Source organism: Lycorma delicatula, chromosome 3 (genome assembly GCF_047948215.1).
Source record: "Lycorma delicatula isolate Av1 chromosome 3, ASM4794821v1, whole genome shotgun sequence".
Taxonomy (NCBI): Eukaryota; Metazoa; Arthropoda; class Insecta; order Hemiptera; family Fulgoridae; genus Lycorma; species Lycorma delicatula.
This window is the reverse complement of record NC_134457.1, coordinates 43,467,487-43,492,415: the sequence shown is the minus strand read 5'-3', so window position 1 is coordinate 43,492,415 and position 24,929 is coordinate 43,467,487. Positions and strand designations below refer to the sequence as shown.

The 24,929-nt window shown below is 28.0% G+C and overlaps 1 protein-coding gene and 1 pseudogene across 1 annotated transcript in view; one reads left to right on the top strand and one right to left on the bottom strand.

Annotated features, from left to right (window-relative positions):
* LOC142321122 (uncharacterized) overlaps positions 1 to 24,929 on the top strand; it is a 97,845-nt gene that overhangs the window by 7,395 nt on the left and 65,521 nt on the right. The gene's annotated exons all lie outside the window — the stretch shown is intronic.
* LOC142321535 (glutathione S-transferase-like) lies at positions 3,208 to 24,321 on the bottom strand (annotated as a pseudogene).

Sequence of the window (24,929 nt, the reverse complement as noted above, 5' to 3'; positions counted from 1 at the left end):
GAGATTCTTGGCAAAGCATGGGATTGAACAACTTCAGCAGACTTCTTAATCGCCAGGCATAGCTCCCTGCAATTTTTATTTTTCCAGTGGTTTTCCTCTTTAAGGAAAGCAATTTGAAGATAGGGAAGACATCAAAGAAATGCAACAAAAGGATTTATGGTGCTTTACTAAAAATGACTGAAATAATGGAAACATCAGTGGTTTCAGCAATGGAAACATCTCTAGCATAAGTGTGTTACATCAGAAAGGGCTTACTTTGATGCGACAAGTCTTTGAAGTAAATAGGGGGAAAGTCATTTAGATATGTTTAATTTTTTATTTCTATGAGTCAAGGTGGGATACTTTTTAGTTTAGTACATCTCTTTTGTATACATATACATATATATATATATAAACAGCATATAAATATTTTACGAGTCCCAAAACTATATACAAAATACAAATGAAGAACATAAAAACTGAATATAAAACTATGTTTTTAATTGAAAATATAAAATTACAAATACTAATTGTAAGTATAACAATTGCTCATTAACTTAATATTCATTCAATTAAAAAGAAATAGTCATTTCTTATTAACAATAAAATCAAGATATAATATATTGTTCATGACAATAACTGAGCAAATTTAATACATTATTGTTATATTTCTTAAAGCTTAAAGATGAGAAAAAAACTACTTTCTTCCATAAACGTTTTTTGTTATGTATAAAAACATGAAAATTGCAAAGAACTGACAGAATTCCAAACTTTGACATCAGTACCCCAATAACAACACCACTGGAAACCATCAACTCTCTCACAATAATAGAAGTCTACCAAACACTTTTTTTCTTTCTTTTTCCTGTTTAGCCTCCGGTAACTACCGTTTAGATAATACTTCAGAGGATGAATGAGGATGATATGTATGAGTGTGAATGAAGTGTAGTCTTGTACATTCTCAGTTCGACCATACCTGAGATGTGTGGTTAATTGAAACCCAACCACCAAAGAACACCGGTATCCACGATCTAGTATTCAAGTCCGTGTAAAAATAGTTGGCTTTACTAGGACTTGAACGCTGTTACTCTTGACTTCCAAATCAGCTAATTTGGGAAGACGCGTTAACCACTAGACCAACCCGGTGGGTTAGATGGTTTGAAGTCTACCAAACACTGGGTGAGATGAATTACAAAGCGGTGGGAGAATATCAGACCTTTGTAGAAATCTTGAAAAATGCAGGAAGAACAACAGAAATCTCTTCATCTATGGCTTGTCAACATCTGATTCAAAGAAGAACTACCAGAACACTGGACAATAGCCCTCATCCTCCCTCTACACAAAAAGCAGACAAAAATGACCCTAACAACTACAGGGGAATCTCACTTCTAGACATGACCTACAAAATTCTTTCAAGAATCATCCTCAGCAGAATCAGTTACAACTCAAGAAGAGCTAAAAGAATACCAGGAAGGTTTCAGATGCTTTTTTCTGTTTAGCATGTGGAACTACAATAAGGTATTACTTCAGAGGATGAATGAGAATGATATATATGAATGTAAGTGTAGTGTAGTCTTGTACAGGCTCAGGTCAACCATTCCTGAGATGTGTGGTTAATTGAGACCCAACCACCAAAGAACACCAGTATCCATGATCTAGTATTCAAATCCATATAAAAGTAACTGCCTTTACTAGGATTTTAACCTTAAAACTCTCGACTTCAAAATCAACTGATTTGTGATGACGAGTTAACCACTAGACCCACTAGACGGTGGGCTAACTTTCAGACCCTGGAACAGCTGTCCAAACCAGATCATGAGTCTGAAGCTAATAATGGGTTACAACAGAAAAAGAAGCGGAGAAATGGTGATAACATTTGTAGATTTCAGCATATGATTGCATCCACAGAAAATCCCTACTAAAAATTTTAAGACAGCTCTAACTACATCCTAATTTAATAAACACGATAAAACTGATCCTCACAAACACTAAGTCAAAAGTAAAATTCAGAGGCGAGAAAATTCTTTTTCCCTTTACTTCCCTTTATTCCTTCTTCCTTGGAAAACTAATGTAGGATTTCAACATGGTTGTATCTTTAGTGCTTTGTTTCCATCTGTGGTGGGTTTACCTTTAGGAGAACCCTTCTTGCTTCTTGTTAACCCTTCCAGAATATCATCTAATAATTTCTTTGAAACAGTTTCTGTATTTATTTTATTAGATGTTTACTTTTCAAGTGAACTGTGACAATTAACAAAAAAAGCAATCTTGGGCTTTGGATTGGGAGATCAAAAAAGATTGAATTTTTTAAAAATTTAATCACTTAGTGATTAAATTTAAAAAAATATATTTTTAATTGTACAGGGTAAAAAAACACCAAATTGCCGAGAATTATACTAGCTTTAAATAAAATAAATCTTTCATTTTGATTGATACGTAATAATATATTATTAAGACCATGACAGCAATGGGTAGATATATTGTTCCATGGATAAAGAAAAGGTATTGTCTCAGCATCTGTCTGGATGGATCAAGAGAAACCGCAGTAAAATCTTGATCAGAATAAAAAAATATAATATCTGTATGTAAAAAAAAATTAATTAATTATAACATAAAAAATAGTTTTGATTAAAGTACATATTAATTACTTAAAATATAAGCACATGAATATGTTAAGATAAATCATCAAGATAAAATATTTTAAAAATAACTACAAAATAATTCACAATTCAGATATTAATGAAAATTATTAAAACACATATTTATATGCACATTGAATGGGATGCAGAAAATTCAGGTTCTTTTTTTATAAATTACTATTATCTTAAAATTCATTAAAAGAGTAAAATTGCTTCTGTAAAGGAAAATTGTTTAATTCCATTTTAAGTAAATTCTTGGAAAGTTTTTCAAATGGTTTCATAACTTAAAAAAAATGGTAGCTTATTAAAATTAGTTGTGTGCTTGATAGAAGTGAATATTGCTATTTCAGTTTTTTAAGAATAAGTGACAATCAGTTTTAATGAAGATTGGACATTCATAAATATAAATATATTTTATAAACATAATTATATATATATATATATATATATCGCATTACGATATATATTCGCATTACATTAATGCTTCTTCTAAAATCAATATTTTTGAGATTTATTTGTCATCACCTTCTACTTCCTGTTTTAGCTCTTCTAGATAATTCTCCAATATTTTAACAATTGAATAAAAACTACATCAAATTGGTTCTTTTGTATCTGACTGATAGAATAATAAAATAATACTAGTCCTGGTGACAAATAAAAATAACAAGGCAGACAAAAAAAGGGTATGGAAAAATTGCTTATTTTTTAATATGTTTTGGTTACCATAAATGAAGAATTTTCTGAAAACTGGAATTATAAAATAGTAATGGAAAAAGAAATGTAAAACAAAAATCACATAGGAAATTATGTTTATTTCATTCAAAAAATACATATCATAGATGGTAAACAACATTTTGAATAAATATTGCAATTATTTTTTAATGTTCACAAGTATGTCTCACTCAAAGTATCAAATAAAACATTTAAAGTATCAATATCAAATCAGATTAATTGAATTTTATTCCATATTTAATTAAAATGAACAAATAAATTATACAACTGTTTTATTTCACATTAGTAACCTAATACTGATATGAGTAACAATTAACACACAATACAAAATATGAAACTATAATTATTTTAATAAAACTTAAATATATGAATCACAAAATTTAATAAGATATTACTATGCAAATTAAAACACTTCACCAAACAGAAATATTGAGATATATTTATATGATACTCAATTTTATGCATTACCAATATATATTTATACAGTTTTTGGACGCTTCTCAATCCATGCTTTAATCTGTGGGATATTGACAACTTTATTATGCAAAGCAAAGATATTCAGATATTTTTCAGTAATATTAAACTTGAGCATGAAATTCAAGTAATCAATGGTGGCAACAAAGTATAAGTCACCCCAAGAAAGCTATAAAAATAAATTTTTGATTAAATCTTACAATAATATAATAATTTTAAACACAATGTTTATTTTTAAAATAAAAGACTACTACTTTTTCCATTTTGTCAGAGTTCTTCTGAACCACTGATACACTACATAATTACAGAGTGGTAAAGGTTTTATTTTCCTCCTGGAATATTGAAGATAGTTTTGGGCAAACTACCTCTAATGTTTTGATCAGAGGAAGTCTCTGCGTGGATTGATTGTGCCTTTCCTCTCCCTAAACCTTTACTTCTCTTTATTCCTTCTTCTTTGGAAAACTACTGTAGGATTTCAGCATGGTTGTATCTTTAGTGTTTCGTTTCCATCTGTACTTTTAGGAGAATCCTTCTTACTTCTACAGGCTTTAGAATATCATTGATCACAGTTGTGGCTACTCTCATTTGAGTAAAAATGCTCTAATTTTATAAGGAGTAGTGGGGGATGACACAAGGCACTTGTTTACAGAGCCTTTCCTTTGTGTCTTTGGTGCATAAAATTTTATGTATAGTTGTATAAATTATATGTCTAAAATATTATAGAAATCGATTGATGGGGAATTCCATTTTAAAGATAAACAAGAATAAAACAAAGATATAGCAAGCTGCATGAAACTGAGCATTTCATTAAAATAAAATAAAATCTTTAAAATATAAGTCGTTAAAATAAAATCTTTTAAATATTGGGGATTATTTATTCACTAATTATAATATAGGTGTAATGCTATTGAACATTATTCTGGACATAAGTGTTGAACAGGATTCAAAATAAGTTAAATTATGCTTAAATAAATAAAATAAAATGGAATAATGTAAATTAAATATACTTAATGATTTAAGTTTGAGTTAGCCTACATTTTATTTTTAGTACAACTGAGATTAATTATATTATCTAAGATTTTTTCGTAGGTTAAAGTTATGATAGAGAATTCTTAACAAAATAAATTTTAAGTTTATTTTTGTTTCTTAATTTTACACATTTTGTATGTAAAATGTAGATTATTTACTATAATATGTAAGTATAAACATAACACAAATCAGTTGTAATGCAACTCAGAAGAGTAGAAGTCTTTTTTATATAATCATTATACATGGAGTGCTGAGTATTAACTTCCAGATCAAAGTAACAAAAAGAAACAAAAGGTAGAGTAATGAATTAAAAATTAAGTCAGAAGTACACAATTTGAGTTCTGAAAAACAAAAGTTGTAGTTTGGCTTTTTAGGCAGTAGTATTACAAAAAAATGGATGAATTAAACAAAATATCAAATGCAGAGTGACATAAGCCAAGAAAGCTTTTATGCACGAATAATATTTACTGGTATCAAACTAAAATTAAGGAATTAGAAAAGAATTCTTTAAAATATTTGTATGGAGTAGAAGTACTCTACAGTAATAAAACAACACAATAGTTATACAAGGAAAAAATGTACAGAAATGCTTTTGTAATATGGTAATGTTGAATGTGGTAAGAGAGAGAGTCAACATACTTTCTTAGATAACATAAACTGTAATTGAGGATGTAGAATGCAAATTCAGACTAAGAGTTTGAGACATAAAAAAGAATTGAAAAGTATTTTTAATCACTCAAAAAACCATCAAACACAATTCAGAAAATGATTTTGATGTTCAGAAAACCATGATTTAGGTAGATAGAATTTAATTGTTGTGTACTCTAATCTCAGAACCAAAAATAAGATCAAATTTGTTTAAGGGAAGTAATTACTGTGAATATTCTGTACAAGCTTTTTTTCTTAATAATTTTCCAAACTCTTAATATTCTTTGGAGTAGAAAGTACAGAAGCCTCATAAAATGAAAAGTAAATCAAAGTAAAGTAAAAATGGAAATTAAAAAAAACAAAAAAAAAATTGTTATCAGATGAAGTGATTGTTGTCAATTTGTGTGAAATGAATACAAAAAAAATAATAGTAATAATAATAAAGGAAAGGATAATAAAGGAAGTATAGGAAGTAAGGATAATAATAATAAAGGAAGTAAAGGATAATAATAATTAAGGTAATTACTTACTTTTCCATTTGCGAGGTATCCACCATTTTCTTTTATAAGATTATCAATTTTTTCCAAATAAAATGGTACAGTATCTTTCATCAAAGGTTCATATTTCTTTGCTTTAGAATTCTCATCTTCATCATAATGCCAGCTAGCAATTGCTGTAAAAAAGGAATTTTTAATAAACATTTTATGTTTGGCCAACTGACATAATTGGCAGTTGATTACTCACCCAATCTGTATTTATCAAGAAGTGAGCCTCTATAAATGTATTTTCCCTTACAGCTTCATTCTACTTACCACAGTGATTGATTGTAAAGTAAACAATATACAGAACAAGAAATGTTGACTAATGTCATAATTAGCTTTTTTGATATTATGTCACTTGAATTATAGATGGCTCTTTACATGTGTCACATGTTAGAATAAATAATTTAGAAATCAAATAGATTATTGTTAACTAGATAATAACAATAACTAATAACTATAACTTATTGTTAACTAGATAGTAAATTATTGTAAATAGATTTATGTTAGCAATGATAAACACTAGATAATATTAACTTTATAAGTATTTCAATGATTAGGGTTGTTGTGCAGCGCTGGACTAGAAACAGAGTCCCTGAGGTGGTCTACAGTGCATCAGCACTATCAGATACCATGGATATACTGGCTCTTTAGTTCTTGCATTTTTGACTTGGAGAATATTATAATAGGGTCAGACCTGCACCTACAAAACCAATAATGGAAAGAAAGTATCTAGGATAAGGAAAAGGGTGATTTCACCCCTTTTTTGTAATATGTGGTATTGTAGTTTACCACCTTGTCAATGACCTCTAATCATTATAAGATGAATGCCATTAATAATGCCATCTACCATACTGCTGGGATAGAAACTGGACTCTAGTTTAAAAATATAGAATCATATTTCCAGTTATTTAGAAAGTGAATCATGGCTTTTAATATTAAAAAAAAAAACATTTTGTTTCTTATATATTTTGTACAATTAATAATAAATGCGTCATTTTTTAGCATAGCTTTTTTCATTAAAAATAAGAAGTTAAAAACAATTAGTTGCTGAGTGGTTTAAACAGTAGTAATATCAACCTCAGAAATGAATAAGGATGTCAAGCATTCTTATTTTAAAAAGTTTATAAAATAATCTGTACTAAATTTATACAAAATAAATATAATAGAATTTAATTCAAATAAATTTTATCAATAAACATTTTTTCTAGTAAATTGCACCTTCAATATGTGGCATTGGCAATATTGGTGAATAATGACCATAACAAATACTGCATAAAATTTGTTACAAAACCTTCTGAATTACTAAGACTAAAGTATACTTAAGAGGAAATGCAATGCAGTTTAATTCACTGACATAATACCTTAAATAAAACTAATAAAAGTAGGCAAAGGAATTTCCTTTTCTTTATTTAATATTTTACTTGAATATAATAATCAGTTATTTATTTATCTATTTTTTTTAATTTCATAAAATAGTAAACCTTTTTTATAATTTAAAAAAAAATTATTTCCTAGTGTTCAGATGTGTAAAATTGTTGAAAATTTATTTTTGTTTTATTGAAATTTATAATCTTATGTTTAAATCAAGTTTCATTTAATTATTATCTATGCGATTATTGTCATTCAAAACCAATAGATAAATACACAGGAAATTTTACACTTTTTACAATCAGTTGATAAGAAAAAAAAATTACTGCAATGATGCAATTATCATCCTAAAACTACTAATTTTTTATTGGCAGATTTTTTTATTATATACTAGCCAAACGAATCTCAGAAATTCAGTACCTTGACGGAAGTCAGCAGTAGTATCGACAGCGATATCGATCATTAGATCTTCATATTCAGTCTTTCCAGCTAATCCAGCTTTCTTACCAAGATATCTTGCAATTGCAACAGATTGGTGCAACTATTTTCCATCAATTTCAAGAACAGGAACTTTACCAAATGGCACAGCTAAAAAAATAGAAAAATAATATTATGCCTTGTAAAAAGCACATGAATGCACTTGTATCACTAACATGCCCCTCATACACACACACACACACACACACACACACACACACACACACACACACACACACACACACACACACACACACACACACACACACACACACACACACACACACACACACACACACACACACACACACACACACACACACACACACACACACACACACACACACACACACACACACACACACACACACACATTTTTCACAATGTAAGCTTAAAATTATTATTATTATTTACTTACTCTTTTTAATGGAAGGCCATTGCTCATCTTCAAGTCTGTTGTCTTCAAAATTAATTCCTAAATATGATAGTAGGAATCTGATTGGTTCTCCTAGAGCAGTTATGTTAAAATATGTTAGTTTGTATGTTGGAGCCATTTTCATTAACAGAAATTGTAATCTAAAAAAAAAATGTCATGGTCACAAATAAAACAAAAATGATTAATGTATGTGATTTTTTTTGCCAACCAATCAATATTGTATTTCATTAAATAATCATCAAGAAATTATTTATAAAAATATCTAATAAATTAATAAATACAGAACAATTAAAAACTGTTTACAAAAGATAAATTCTGAAACTAGATGTGAATTTCAATTGTTAAACAATCATTATCAGTATATAATAAGAAATTACTTAAATATAAATATTTAAAAAAAAAACAAAATTTAAAATTAATAAAAAAAAATTGACAAAAATTTTATAAATAATTACAAAAACTATTACATGAGTATTTCTATCTGTGATTATAAAATAAATAAATGATAAAATAAAACAATTACTGAGTAAGTTAAAAAAAAAACCATTAGTAAAAAATTTTTGTTTAAATCACAATCAAAGTGCATAAATATAAATGGGTAATATGTATGATATTATAAGTTTAAGAACAAACTAACTTTTCAGTTTATGATGTATGTAGACAAATATTTAAAAAATTATATAATTAAATTACATAAACAAGCAAAAGTAACTTTATATTGTCAAATTTTTAAATTCTTTTGTCTACTGTGGTAGATTAGAGTGGCCAATCTTATCTACTATATTATCAGTTCTGCCAGTTTACAGGCAAAATACGTCATTCTGAAATTTCCCTTTCTATTAATTAGTTCTATATTTATAAATTTATTTTGTTAATATTATTATTAGTTTCCATTAATTTCTTTTTTTATTTACATTAAATATTTACATTAATTATTTTCTTTTTTTAATGCTATGATATTTACAATTAAATATTCTGAGCAGATATGCTACTCTAAAGATAACAAAAGGAACTATCCTAACATTAGCCTGGTTGGATCAAAGGAAACCGTAGTAAAACCTTAATGAGAGCAGATCATAAAAAAATCTGATGTTGAAATTACTTGATTTCGTTGCACACCTATTAAATTACATATACACATTTTTTGCTGCACTTCATTTAAACTTATTTCATTTGAAAGTTAGATATGATCCTCCAGTTCTTTAATAAAGTAGAAAGTTACAAAATTGCTGAAATATATTTTTTATTAACAACAAATATTTATGAAATTATTAATTCTAACGATCTTACATGAAATATTAGGATAGAGTAAAAGTCCCTTTATTACTTGCATTTCTAGATCAGTATTATTCGTACCTTCATGAGTTGCTGATAAACAAAAGTTTTAGAATTCTGGTGTGTTGTATAAATAAAAATTAATAATTAAACTATTCTGTTAAGTGAACTCCTGTATACTGGTTACAAATGTTAATTTCGACCTTACGTTGTAAAATATTCAGTTTTTATTATTGGATTATTTGGTGAATAATTAAAAATGAAAAAGAAACAATCATACCAGAAAAAGAAAGATTATGAAGAAATGTATCTCAAAAAAATGACAAGAAGATAAATATGAAGGGGAAGAAAATGTTAAGATCAAGGGAAGAATAAAAAAATTAAGAGAAGATGATAAATATAAAGAGGAAGAAAATATTAAGACCAAGGAAAGAATACAAAGATGAATGATGAAAAAATAAAAAGAGGATAATGAATATAAAGAGAAAGAAAATTTGAAAACTAGAGAATGTGTACACAAATTAAGATCAGAAGAACTGTATCAAACCAAAGAGTGATTAAATGATTTGGCAACAAAAAAAATAATAAACGAACTGATCAACTCTTGGCTTAGGGAGAATATTGTCTGACACTATCGAGGAGTAATGAACTAAAAGATAAGAATTTTTTGCAGTTTATTAAAGATCGGGCATGTATGCCTTAGTGTATATGTTGTTCTTGTGAGGATATGTTGTTTTTCAGTCACTCTGTAGTTAACTTTAATGTAGATAAAGTTAAACAAAAATTCTAGAATAATTAAATAAAATTAAACTAAAGTCCAAAAATAATAACATTCAAAATTATAATTTTCAATTAATATTAAATAATCAATGTTTTACCAAATCTATTACATATACACATATGTAATAATGCTTATTAAATTACATATATACATTTTTAAAAGTAGATAAAATTTTATTTTACTAATAACTTCTGATTTTTCTTCATAATTTTTTCTTTTTATTACTGAATTATTATTTATTGCAAAATTTTTTTACAGTCACATGTTAATAATTATTAAATCTATATATTTAAATTAAAAAAAAAAATTAAGAAAAAAGGAGATTAAGTCTGATTTGACTTACAAGCCTTCCCTTGTAAGATCCAAATATTTCATTAATTAAAATTTTATTTAGCCATAAACCCGAAACCAATGAAAATAACTACCACTTATGATATATTGTTGAAAAGCTCTCAATGAAAGCATACTGCAGTTAAGAAAAAGTTCAAAATCCATTTTTTTTTTGGATTTTGGGCTTTTTTGGGCACTTTTGGTTCAGTTGATTGCAATCAAAAGGGGAGGTGCGCAACTAGATGTTACTACAACAGTCCTAAATCCAAAATTTCAACATACTACGGCTAATCGATCGCAATGCTTCCTTTACTTTATACAAGGAAGTAATAGATGTGATTAAAGTCAATATTAATTTTTTACTTCGAAGTTCGAAGTAAAGGAAGTATTGTGATAGCGAAAAATTTCGGTTTTTAGATATAAATGAAAATATCCATTTTGACTAGTTTCGGCGTTACGTCTGTACGTACGTATCTCACATAACTCAAAAACGATTAGACGTAGAATGTTGAAATTTTGGATTTAGGACTGTTGTAACATCTAGTTGTTGTGTACCTCCCCTTTTCATTGCAATTACTGGACCAAAAGTGCCAAAAAAAGCCCAAAATTCAAAAAGAAATTGGATTTTGGACTTTTTCTTAACTGCAGCAATAAGGTCTCATTGAGAACTTTTCAACGATATATCATAAGTGACACTTATTTTCAATGGTTCCAGAGTTATAGCCAAATAGAATTTTAATTAATGAAAAATTTAGATCTTACAAGGGAAAGGTACAGATCTTACAAGGGAAAGGTTCTAATCCGACTTCATTTCCTTTTCTTTTTTTTAACTCTTTTTTTAATTTAATATTGATTTATTAATAATTATTTACCTGTAATTGTAAACAAATTTTTACAACAAATAATAATTTAATAGTAACAAAAAAATATGAAAAAAAAATTCTTTATTAAAGAATGGAAGGATCATATCTCACTTTGAAATGAAATCAGTTTAAAGGAAGTGCAGAAAAAAATGTGTATATGTAATTTAATAGTCAAACAAGGAAGTCCATGTGGTGTCCACATCAGAATTTTTAAATATAGAATCATTAAATAACATTGTAGTTAATATCTGAAGATAAGAAATATAAAACATAATTAAAAAATAAGTCACAATTCTGAAAATGTTAATGAATATTATTTGAGCATTAAAAGTTTTGAAAGTATATGGATATTGAAATTATTTGAGCAAAATTGAAAATTATGTACACACTGAACGGATATGTGGAAAAATCATGGTTTCTTTAAACATTTTTTAATTAACATTATTTAAAAATTCATTGTCAGAGTAATATTAATTCTGTGAAAAAAAATCTGTTATTTTTATTTTTTAATTAATTGGTGGAAAGATTTTTTTTTAAATGCGTAAGTAATTAAATAAAAATGATAATAGAAGCATGTAAAGCCTTTTTCATAAAATGAAATAATGTGTTGAGTTACATGAAAAACGTTCTGTTGTCTGCTTTGTATTGGATTAAATTATTGGTGGATATTCTTATTCTTTGAGAATAGGTAACTATTCTTTTAACAAGATTGCACATTCATAAATATAAACATAAGGATAAGTTTTAAAAGGATAAATTAACATTGACATTTTTTTAAATATCAGTCTACATGATTTATACTTATGGACTGGACCACAAACATGATTTGGCAGCACTTTTTTGTATCTTGAAAATTCATTCCTTTTTATTTCATAATACTGCTTCATATAAATAAAAAAACAACAACAAAAATAATAACAGTACCTCTAAAATAACATTACACAACATGAAATAAAAAAATAATAAAGGTAAGAATGTCTTTCTTATATTTTTGTTATTTCAATGATTTATGTATTTGCTAATTATTCCATATGCATCAAGAGTCTAGAAACAATAAAATAAATTTCACGGAAGTGTAGAAATATTTAGTTTTATTGCTTGAAACTCAACTAAAATTTATTAAAGGGAATAAAAATAATTATAACACGTAAATAAAATATCTCTATACCATTTTAAATGCAGTTAAAACAGTTAGAAAGGTAAATTAGGTTATGTGATACCTCAATTCCAACCAGAATTAGTTATAAGCCCAATGATCAATGATTTATGTGTGTGTGTGTATATATATATATATATATATATATATATATATAAATAAAATATGTAATATAATCTGCCCAAGAATTACTCTGTTGAATTTGAATAAAAAAGCAAAAATTCTTCTATAATAATTTATTTGTCATTTCAGACTTCTGAGGTAACATTTGTGTACAAATTGGAACAAAACTGATCTGTACTCAAGATTATTTATTTTTGATGTAATAAATTATATCTGATCAGTTCTCATTACTTTTACTAAAAAAAACTGGCCATAATAAATTTAGAATTATTACAAAACAATATAGTGGCAAAAAGTTGTGAATCAAATTAAATTGTAATCAAAACCCCATCCATTCTTCAGGACACCAGGTTAGAGTCAAAAGAAATTTAAAAATCCAAGCATGCTGCAAGAAACTGGAATATATGGAAACCCTAGCTCCCAACATACATAATTAATCATTAATTTAACATAACAGTATTGTGTATAACCACTAAGGTCTGTGCAGCTTAAGAGGTAAATTTCTTTGCATTTTAAAATATGCATTATCTACCTGAAATAATTTTCTGTTTGTTGGATTTTAGACTTATTACCTTCAATTGAGCATGTATCTATCATGTAAAAATTAAATTCTATCTAATTTTTTAATTTTACAAAATGAAAAGCAGAAAATAAATTATATTTTTTATTCTTAAGCCTAAAATTAGAAAGAAAAACAAACCATTTTAATTGTAGATGCTAGAAACCCTCAATATTTCAATAAAAATTAAACAAAAAAATTTAAACATATAAATAAATAATGTAGAACATTAAAAAAATTTAGAATTAGTAAATGATAAAAATTCATTCTGATAACAAATAATAGACTTTTACAGAAATATTGATAAGAAAACTGAGAAAATATAAAAGTAAATGTTTTGTGCCATAATAATTGCAATGATAAAACATTGCAAAAAGAAGGGGAAAAATTAAGTAATTTTTGGTTAGCTAGTTAAGGGGATCAGAAGTAACATTAATGTTATTTCAATAGTCAACAGTAATAACAAGTTATCTTGGGATAATCTAGTAGATAAAAATTTGGAGAATCCTAAAATAGAAAAAGTTGTATAAAAATAATAGATAAAACAGTTAGGATTTCTTTTTGATGAGTTATTGATTTAAATTCATTTTTTTTTCTATTGTTTTTATGCAAAAAAAATGTAATTTTTTTATATTTAATATGAAACATTTCATAAGAATAACTTAGATATATAAAAATAACCACTAAGAAAAAAAAATGGTTTCCGTACAGAAGCGTGGAGAATTAGCACTAATAAAAACTTAAGTTTTGTGTTCAAAATAATTTTTTCGAGTAAGTCATTGGTTTTACTGGTTGTAAAAACGTAAAAAAATATAAAACCTTAAACAAACCTGTGCAGCTGTTACCATAAATGTAGCAAAATTAACACTAACCGACAAGCGACCGACTTTTAAGATTTCATTATAACAAAAAATGTAACTATTCCAACTTTCTCTTTTTTGTTGTAGTTATAGAGTTCAGTTCGAACAGTCGGCTTAGTGACCCTAAGGCGATAATCCGACCCTACAAAACAATGATCACCAACCATCAACTCTGTTCAATATAAATTACAGGTAAAAAAATAAAGTAGTTGCAGTCTTGACCAAACAGCTATTCATCGTTTGGTTACCCGTTTTAATGGTTTTTAGTTGTATAATATGCTAATCATAGTATCATAGTCAATTTTCCAATTGATATATATTTACAACAAAAAAGTTAGTTGACGGCGGTTAGTTACCGCGGCCGGTTGATGACCTATTTCCCCTTCTAAACTAAATCTTGCCTTATATGATTTATAATAGATCGTTTTCGAAATAAAAATTCGTAATGGTTTATATAATTGATGAGGTATGACTTTACTGAAAAAAGTATGAAGTATTTTGATACGTTAATACTATTTATAATCTGGTTATGTTACAGCAATGACTCTCTGCACGATACCCGCAGTACGAATTAAACCAGTTCTTTTAATTTGGCATACGGTACTGTAAAGAAATAAGTTTTTTGTTCTGATCGGAATGTAATACATTAATCACATCACATCAGTTGCTAGCTACTCTTCGGAAAAAGAAACCCAAGCCTTTACTTGGATGCCTCAAGGAAAACTGTTGTAAATCCTTGATCAGAGCATCAGCACAAAGTACACAATAATTATATAAAGTATAAATAGTTGTAGTTAAATACACATATTAATTATTTAAAATATAAACATATGAAATAATACTAAAATAAATGCATGAAGATAGTAAATATATAAAAAATCTGGAAAATAAATCGCAATTCAAAAGCTGATAATGGAAATTATTTGAGCACATATTAAATGGAGATGCAAAAAAAATTCAGGATTATTTTTTATGTAGCAAATGATTTGTAGATGCTACATGCACATAAAAAAGTCTGTGTTTACAGACTTAGATAGTAACGAACAGTAGATCCAGTTATTTGTAAAACGTGTTTTTTAAATTTTAAATAAATTAATCACTGTAAACATATACAAGAAGTAATGGCTATCTTTATGTTATAAAAGAGGGGCTAGAATTTGTAGTATTAATATATATCAAGTTAGTTTTATATTACTTTTTATTAATCGGTTAAACAATATATATATATATATACTAGCTCTACCCGCCACGCTTCGCTGTGGTACATTGTGGTTGCATGGATGAGAAATGAGAAACAAAACAAAGCATACGTTTCATAGAAGTTTAATTTTGCAATACTTGTGGATATACAATATTTTTTGTTTTTCCACTGTCTGCGTAGATATAAAGGCTATCTGGTTTGCCGACTCGGGAACACGCAACATACAGTTGCCCATGTGAGAAGCAATCCGCATCTAAATGTAAACCACACAATTCTAAAGATTGACCTTGAGCTTTATTGATTGTGATTGCAAATGCCAATCGAATTGGGAATTGCAATCTTTTAAATTAAAATGGTGTATCGGTCGGGATTATGGGTATTCGAGGAATGAGGAGATCTTCATCTTTGAAAGGCCCCGTTAAAATCGTTGCTTCCACTACGTTATTCATCAATTTCTTAACTGCAAGTCGCGTGCCGTTGCAGAGTTTTGGCTGATTAATATTCCGCAACAGGATAATTGTCATTTTTTGATCGAACCGTTGCTAGAATCAATCTAATGAGGAATGTTTTCCCAGTTCCCTGGCGCATCCAAGAAGAAGGTCCCCCAAACTCCGTCATTTATCATTTGCATTATGCGATCATAAATGTCTTTCTGTTCACGCGTTAATTTGGGAATGTTTGATGGGACATATGACTGAAGATCACCAATGTTGTAACTCTGTTCACGGCGTAAATCCACATCAAATGAAGCAATCGCAGCTCGGGTGGGTGCTGGCATTCCCAATTGACTAAGAACCTTATTTGCAATAGCTAAGCACTTGTCTTCAATATTTATCAATGCTTCGTTGTAAATGCCTTCTGTAAATTCCATGGTCATATTGGTATTTTCTAGGCGTACTCTATGTAAAATATCCTCAGCCATATGCGATCGATATCTTTCCCATAACTCTGTGGGAGATGAAGGGAAGCAAGCGGTCAATATAATTGCGAATAATGCGCGAATTTGGTTTGGATGTGCAGTGTTGCATGCGCCATTAATACATATATCCCACTGTTGGTCGTTTTCTAATAAATTCAGGGCTTGGTGAAAGGCGCAGCTCAATCACGACACGATCACACAAAAGTACCTCGATTAAAGTGAATATTTAATTCAGATTGTATAATAATCTGAATCAGATGCAAGTGGATACGTTTTTTTTTGTTGTTAATAAACAATGTAATTGGGAACAGGTATTGTTTCACATGTGACTGCGGTTGTCGTTAGCTAGTATGGTGAGTGTTCCCCCCGCTTCCGGCAGATGGCGCGGTCACTGGTACACAGCTGACCGTTAAAAAAACTGTTTTTTCGCGGTCGCGGGTATGTGACTGATGCGAAAAATAGATAAAAACAATCTTTGATGCGCGTTATATATCGTGCTAAAATTTGAGCTCAATCGGTGCAGAACATTTTGAGTTCTTGAAGCGTACACAAACGAACTTAACATTTTTATATATAAAGATTTGTGGGCTGCGAAAAAAAGCCCTTAAGTCGTGCGAAAAAACACATAATTTTAAATGGTTACAAAAGCAGAGTAATGCTTACAAATTATAGAATAATCAAACGGCGTTGATTTCAGATTTTAATAAACTGCTAACTTAAGAAGAAGTTGTGCTGCTTCAGTGTACAACGTGATTCTCGAGTATGAATCTACTAATGAATTACGGTCTCCAAAGAAAACAAAACCCCGCAGGTCAATTGAGAAAAAGGTGAGATTTTGATAAAAACGCGATTCGTAAAAAAATTACACGAATTTGAATTATTTAGAAATAGTTAAGCGGTGTATTATGTCCTTTGGAAGAGAATTCGGTTATTGTCTTCGACAACGCTTCTTATCATTAAACGAAAAGAATTACAGCCGCGTTATAGAAAAACAATGATATCAAAATGTGGCTTAGTTCAAAAGGAATAATTTTTGAAGAGGTTTAAGTTAATGTTCAATCATTGCAAAGGGTTTCGCGTATTAAAAGTAATTATAGTCCGTATAAAATTGGTTTGACACACAACGCCATATTGGTAAGTCGTGTTTTTATTCGGCTCCTAACGATTATGTTTGCCGGCCTCCGTAGCGCGAGTGGTAACGTCTCGGTCTTTAATCCGGTGGTTCCGAGTTGGAATCCCGGTCAGGCATGGCATTTTCATACGCTATAAATCATTCATATCATCATCTGAAGCAATGCATAACTGTAGTTTCGGAGGTTAGAAAAAACAAAAAAAAAACGAATACTTAGTTGTGTGGTTTCAGTGTTACTATTTGTGAATTTTGTTATTTGCGTTTACATAGCAAAGAACGCTAAATGACCAAAAAACGATTGTTTGGTCATATATATGTAAAAAAAATAACCTAACAAAGGATTTTTTGGTCATTATGTAGGGATATTATTTTCTGTGTATTTGGTTATTTCGACTTTTTTTGTTTGCATAGCCTTAAGTCTATCTGGGCTATACGAAAGTTGGTTGTTTTAATTTATTTACTGTAATCATCCTTCTTGGTGGCTTTTCTTTTTGTTTTGGTGTTTTTTTTTTTTTTTTTAATAAAATACAGATGTTTTAGCTGTTAAATATAATTCAAAGAAATTTGTTACTTAATCAGTTGTGATTTTGTTTACATTGGCAACGGCCATACGGGCTCTTTGTGATTGGTCGTTGTGTTTGACAGCGGCCATCTTGCATTGATCTGATTGGTTTTCCTTTATTTACATTTCCATCTGATTTATTAGCCTCTTATTTATTAAAAAACTGTACTAATTAAAAATAGATAGATAGATTTATTAAAAATAGATGAAAACAATCTTTGATGTGGGCTATATATCGTGCTAAAATTTTTTTTATCGTGTTTAACAAAAAAATAAAATACAATGTTTTAGCTGTTAAATATAATTCAAAGAAATTTGGTCGTTGTGTTTGACAGCGGCCATCTTGCATTGATCTGATTGGTTTTCCTTTGTTTACATTTCCAAATTAAAAGATTTATTAAAAATAGATGAAAACAATCTTTGATGCGGGTTATATATCGTGCTAAAAATTGAGCTCAATTGGTGCAGAACATTTTGAGTTTTTGAAGCCGTACACAAACGAACTTAACATTTTTATATATATAGATCGCAGTTGCTATCAGCTATCAAGATCATGTATATTACTAAAGATACAATTTAATTAAATTTAAAGAATATTTAAGATTTTTGTTAACTTTTCTTGTCATGGGAACAGTTTTATTTAAGTTTAATTTTAATTTTGACGTAACAATAATTAAGTTAGGAAATGAAAAGATAAATATAGGTTTACAAGTTGACATAGAATTTTTTACCTTATCTTTTAATGACTCATTTTTTAAATGAAAATTTATATTTACATATAACCATATTACACATATTACATATGATATAACTATATGATATGTGTTTATATACATACAATATAGTTAGCATACCAAGGTTTTATTAACTGTTCTGCATTACTGAACATTGCCATTTTCAAACATGCCTTACAGCTAGGCCCTGGAAGGCTCAGGCTCACTATAGACATTTTTTTAAAAATTAATTATTTTTTTTGTACATTTACATTTTCTAGTACTCCTGTGTCTAATAAATGATAATAATTTATTATATATTTAAATATGCATCTAGCTTTAAATTAAAAAAAAAAAATTCTGTTTATTTCTAATTACAAATTAATCTCAATTACCGTTTAGCATAGATCTTTCTAACTATTTAGAATTCTGTGACAATTAACAATAATATTAAACACCATTAACAATATTATGGTGCAATATTATTCATAACTATATTATGAATGCAATAACGAAAGTTACAAATCATACACATATATTGATAATAATAACAAATAAATTTTAAAATAAAATAAGTTTTACTATAAACTTATGAACTCATTCATTTCAATTACTATTTTAACATTTTTGTTATGTAATGCATGACAATTGAAGTAAAACTATGTTCATTATTTCTCAACTTATTTGCAAGTGTTTTATGTATACTAAGTATTTTTATGAAAATAAATGTATACAAAACACTACAAAAAAAAGAGGTTGTTAAGTGATATGTAGAATAATACTTATAATCATGTAAAACATTGATTCTCAAACCTTTTTGCCCACCACTCGCAGTGAGAATCAAAACTTTTCTGGCGCCCTCAAAATTTTTAACTTACCATCTGTTAAAAAAAATAACTGCAATTGCTGTTTTTAAGGTACACTCTTAAAAACAACAATTCTAATTATAGTTTTAAAACGTGGCATATCCTATTTCTGAGTTGAAATTTACGTTTTAAATGAGAGTAATTAAAACGCTTATTTAATCATATTTGAAAGTATTTTTATTAAAATTTAAATCTGAAGTTCTGTGTTCTGTCAATAAGTAAAGTATTCAAGCTTTAATTTTTTTTTATTCATCCCTCTAAGCCTCTTCATTGCAAAGTTACAGTAGTTTGGATACAATCATTTTTTATCATATAATATAAGTGTCCCTTTAATTATTTGTACTAGTGTAGTAGGTATTTAATTTTAGTTTTAATATCAGGAAAACATCATTTTTGGCATTTTTTTAATAAGCTTCCTAGATTGCCTGAATGCCTCCAATTTTATGTGGGGCTTCTACTGTCTGCTCTGACGGCCTCCAGTGCCCACAAGGGAGCATTATTGCCCACTTTGAGAACAAATGATGTAAAATATTTAGTTATGTTTATAATTCTGCATTTCTTGACCTGTTTTTTTATATTATTTTTTCAAAAATTTTTTTTTTAAACGGAATATTTTATGAATATAACAAGAATACATTTTTTGTAACACTGTCAGCTGGAACAATAATCAAGGTATAAAGATATAAATGGGTAATATGTTTGTATAACTCACAGGTAAGACAAGCAGAAACACTTGAATAACATTTAGACTGAAGAATATTTTTTTATGTTATTTGCAGATTAGAGTAAATGTTCTATAAAATTAGTTTCAGATAGACTGAAAAGTAACAAAAAGAACTTGTCAACCTCAGGTTGAGATTTTACATGGACCTGAGTAGCTTACCTAGTAGAACACCACTAAATATGTCATTGACACAAAGAACTTTTCTTTCATTTTTTCCTGTTTAGCCTCTGGGAATCACCAGGTATTACTTCAGAAGATGAATGAGGATGATATGTATGAGTGTAAGTGAAGTGTAGTCTTGTACAGTCTCAGTTCAACCATCCCTGAGATGTATGGTTAATTGAAATCCAACCACCAAAGAACACCTGGTATCCACGATCTAATATTCAAATCCGTATAAAAGTAACTGCCTTTACGAGGATTTGAACCTTAGAGCTCTTGACTTTGAAATCAGCTGATTTGTGATGATGAATTAACCACTAGACCAGCCCTGTAGGCTCTCCAGTCTCAAATTGGAAATCAAATCTTATACTTTCTCAGTCTCATAAACTCTATTTAATGATATATAAATCATTTAACCCTTTTTTTCCTAAAGAAGACAGTAATTCTAATGGTATATTATCTTTTTCTTTGGCAATATTTTTGTTTTAGTTTTTTAAACTTCTATTAAACTCTGATTTTAAAATAAAGTTTCCTCTAATTTCATTATTAACTGCTTTTTCCATCTCCAACATCACATTTTATTATTTTACCCTTAATAAATAAATAGATCTTTTAATTTATTCAGTACATAATAACATATATGAGTAGAGCACATCAGGAATGGAATATGTTACTTCATGGATGAAAAAGGAAGAGCCTCAGCATTTGCATGGATGGATCAAGGGAAAATATGATGAAAAATTTGATCAGAGTAGCATCGCAGAATACACAGTTAATTGTAAAATAAAAAAATAGGTATAATTAAAACCTACATTATTTTTTTAAAATATAGACACATGAAATAATAATGTTAAGGTAAATACATGACGATAACTCACAATTCAGAAAGCATTAATGAAAATTCTTTGAATACATATATATACTCAACGAAATGCAGAAAATAAGGTTTTAAATTAGTATAAATTAAAAATTCATTGTTTCTATAAAAGAAAATTTTATAATTGAATTTTAAATAAATTTTTACAATTTTTTACTAATCCTATTTTACTCTACTTAATATGTTTAATTATCTTTGTTGTTTTGCACTTCTTTTTATTTATTTTTCCCTAAAGTGTCTATACAGTTACCCAGAAATATTTATTTTATTTTGTAAATGATTAAATAACTGTAATGTAATTTTTATCATTAGTAAATGTAATTTTTATCATTAGTTGTTTATTCTAAAAGTATAAAATTATTTTTTTATTAATTTTAATCCACACTTTTTATTATTTTCAGATTTTTCTCTTTAAGTGAAGTGCTTTCTGAAGTTTCTTTGAATTCCTTGTACTGATTACAGAACTATTCTTAGTTCATTTTATTTAACTTACCATTCTCTTTTTTTATTGGTTTTAAACTGTTATCATACTACATATAAAAAAATTATGAAGGGTGATAAAAATATTGAATTATGAATAAAAAATAAAATTGCCTATCATTTTATTACAAACAATTGTGTAATAACTCATGTTATTTATTCTATTTAATACTGTTAATCGTTTATTTAAAATTTGATAAATCTGAAAATGAATGATTAAGGAAATGTTCTTAAAATTAATAAAATCAAAATTAGTACCATAAAAATGGATCTTTATAATTACTTAAAAATTCTGGTGCATTTTATATGAGATAAAATATAAAATAAATAAATATGTTGACATATCTATTAAACATACAATATGTAAAGCCATGGTTGAATCATGAAATATGATTAGGTAGATGTTGATTTTTCATGATGCAACATGTTATGAATACATGACATAGGTATAGCCTATGATAAGAGGTATAAATGTATTATGAATAAAGAAGGAAGGATTAAGATGTCTAGTTTTATTCCTAAAATGGTATTCTTCAAGTTAAAAACTACTAAAAATCACGATATTAATTATTACTAAAAGTAACTTTTTAGAGAAATAATTCTAAAGGTGTCATCCTGTACACCAGGGCAATAGAGGCAGTTGAGGGATGGTGCTTTCCTTATAGCATGGAGATAAGCGCAGAAGTACCCATGACCCATTAAAAGCCTTTTTCTTAACTGCAGTAATAAACCCTCAATGAGAGATTTTCAACGAGATATCATAAGTGGTACTTATTTTCATTGATTCCAGAGTTATAGCAAAATCAAATTTTAATTAATGAAATATTTGAATCTTAGAAGGGGAAGGCACATCGGTTCGAATCAGACTTAATCTCCTTTTTTTTAAACTTTTTTTTTTGTAATTTAAATATACTGATTTATTAATAATTATTAACCTCTGATTGTAAAAAGGTTTTTATGATAAATAATAATTCAATAATAACAACAACAAAAAATTGAAAGAATATCAGAAGTTATTAATGAAATAGAATTTTGTGTACTTTTTATTTAAAAAAAAAAAATATATGTATATGTAATTTAATAGGCATACAAGGAAGTCATGTGGGTCCACATCAGATGTTTTCTAATAAATTCAGTATGACCTGATTTCTGTAAGGAATCGTTTCTTGGTGACAGCCACAGAAATAAATATTTTACTACCCTTGAGCCACACAATTCTTCGTAATTGCAGCTTTATTTAAACTGAATACAAAGCTCAATAAAACAGGGCTGTTTTTATCAGGTACAATACCTCAATCTTCTCACAAAATTTATTTCAAAATATAGTAAGCTGACCACCATTACTCTGTTTCAGAAATTAAAAATTCTTTACTCTAACTTCCCATTGTCTTATTCCATTTTCAGAAACGCCGTAAAATGTTAAATTGTTTTTCCTCCTTATTGAAACAATCATTTTATTTTGTTTAGATAATTGTACCCGGAGACTTTCGTTTTCCTAGCTTAAGTCATCTATCTGTTTGCTGTGCTCCTGGAGCAGAGAGGCAGTATTTAAACTAACAATCTACTGCTTAATTGCCTGCTGCGAATTCGCATTGATTTCCCCTTTTAATTTTTCTAGAAATAATTATAACTGTGAAAGATCTACTTACATTTTGAAGTATGATAATGAACCAGTTGTACAGTGAGAAAAATATAATAATAAAAAATATTAATAAAACAGAACAATAGAATTTTACAGTATTGAAAATTAACCACAAAGATTATCACATACAAGCAGTTATGCAGAGACGCCAAAAAAAGTAAACAAACAATGCAAAGAATAAACAACAGTTCTCTTACTAGTATATAATTCTCATACTCATCCCAACTAGTTCATACCAGCTCCAACTACATGTACCGGGTGATTCAAAAATGACTACACAACTTTTAAAGGAAGTTTGTTATCTAACATTCACTTTGGTTCGATGTGGCTTCCATTTGCAATACGAGATACATCCCACCTGAAGTCGATTTAATTCCAGACTGTAGCCAGGAAATCGGGAATTACCTCTGCAGCTGTGGTGTTAATTCCAAGTCTTAGCTCAACAAGATCAGCAGGCAAAGGTAGTACATAAATCTAATATTTAATGAAACACCACAAGAAAAAAATCTAGTGGGGACAAATCTGGGGAACAAGGTGGCCGTGCAACTGGACCTTCACGACCAATCCATTGACTTGGGAATTGAATTGAGACCTCAACCAAATCTGTAAGTTATGTAAAATAAATTTTTATATGTTTTTAAATTTGTGAAGTCCTTTTTGAATCACCTGTTATATTTTGTAATATTGATTCTCATTAACTAACCAAAAAATTTGAATTTTGGTAAAATTCCAACTTACCTGACTTAATTAGTTCTCGTAAACAAAGATTTTACACATTGTAACAAAAAACAGCTAAGAAAATCACTTGCATACAACTGAAAAACACAAAATTCACATTATGATCCGTTCTCTATCAGGTTAGAAACTCAACCTCCTGTAAATAGTATATTCTCTTCTAAAATATTAACTAATTTGTTTTTTCTCTTCTAACTCTTCATCAGATAATTTTTCCTCTCTGCTGTTCTTTTTATTTTCTTGTATTTACTTTTGTTATATATTCTCTCTTCTTTCATAAATAGAAGACATCCACCCAATCCTGTGATATTATTATGATCTTATTTTATTTGTCTGTATAAATAGTAAACATATGTTTCCAGTTATTATTTTCTTTTATACATCACTGCATTTCTCATTCAACGAAACTTATTTACTTTCTTTTCAATGCTATTTATGTTTCTTAAATGTTGAAAGAGTTTTCTGGCATTATCTTATTAAAATTTTTTACATTATTATATTTAAAATTCATAATAATAATGAATGATTAAAAAAACTGTTCTTGTGTTAAATTAATTTGTTCTATTTAAAAAAGTGCATTGATTAATCTATAATAAACTGACAATCCTTAATTATACAAAATAAATAAACTGGGCATGCATGTATTTC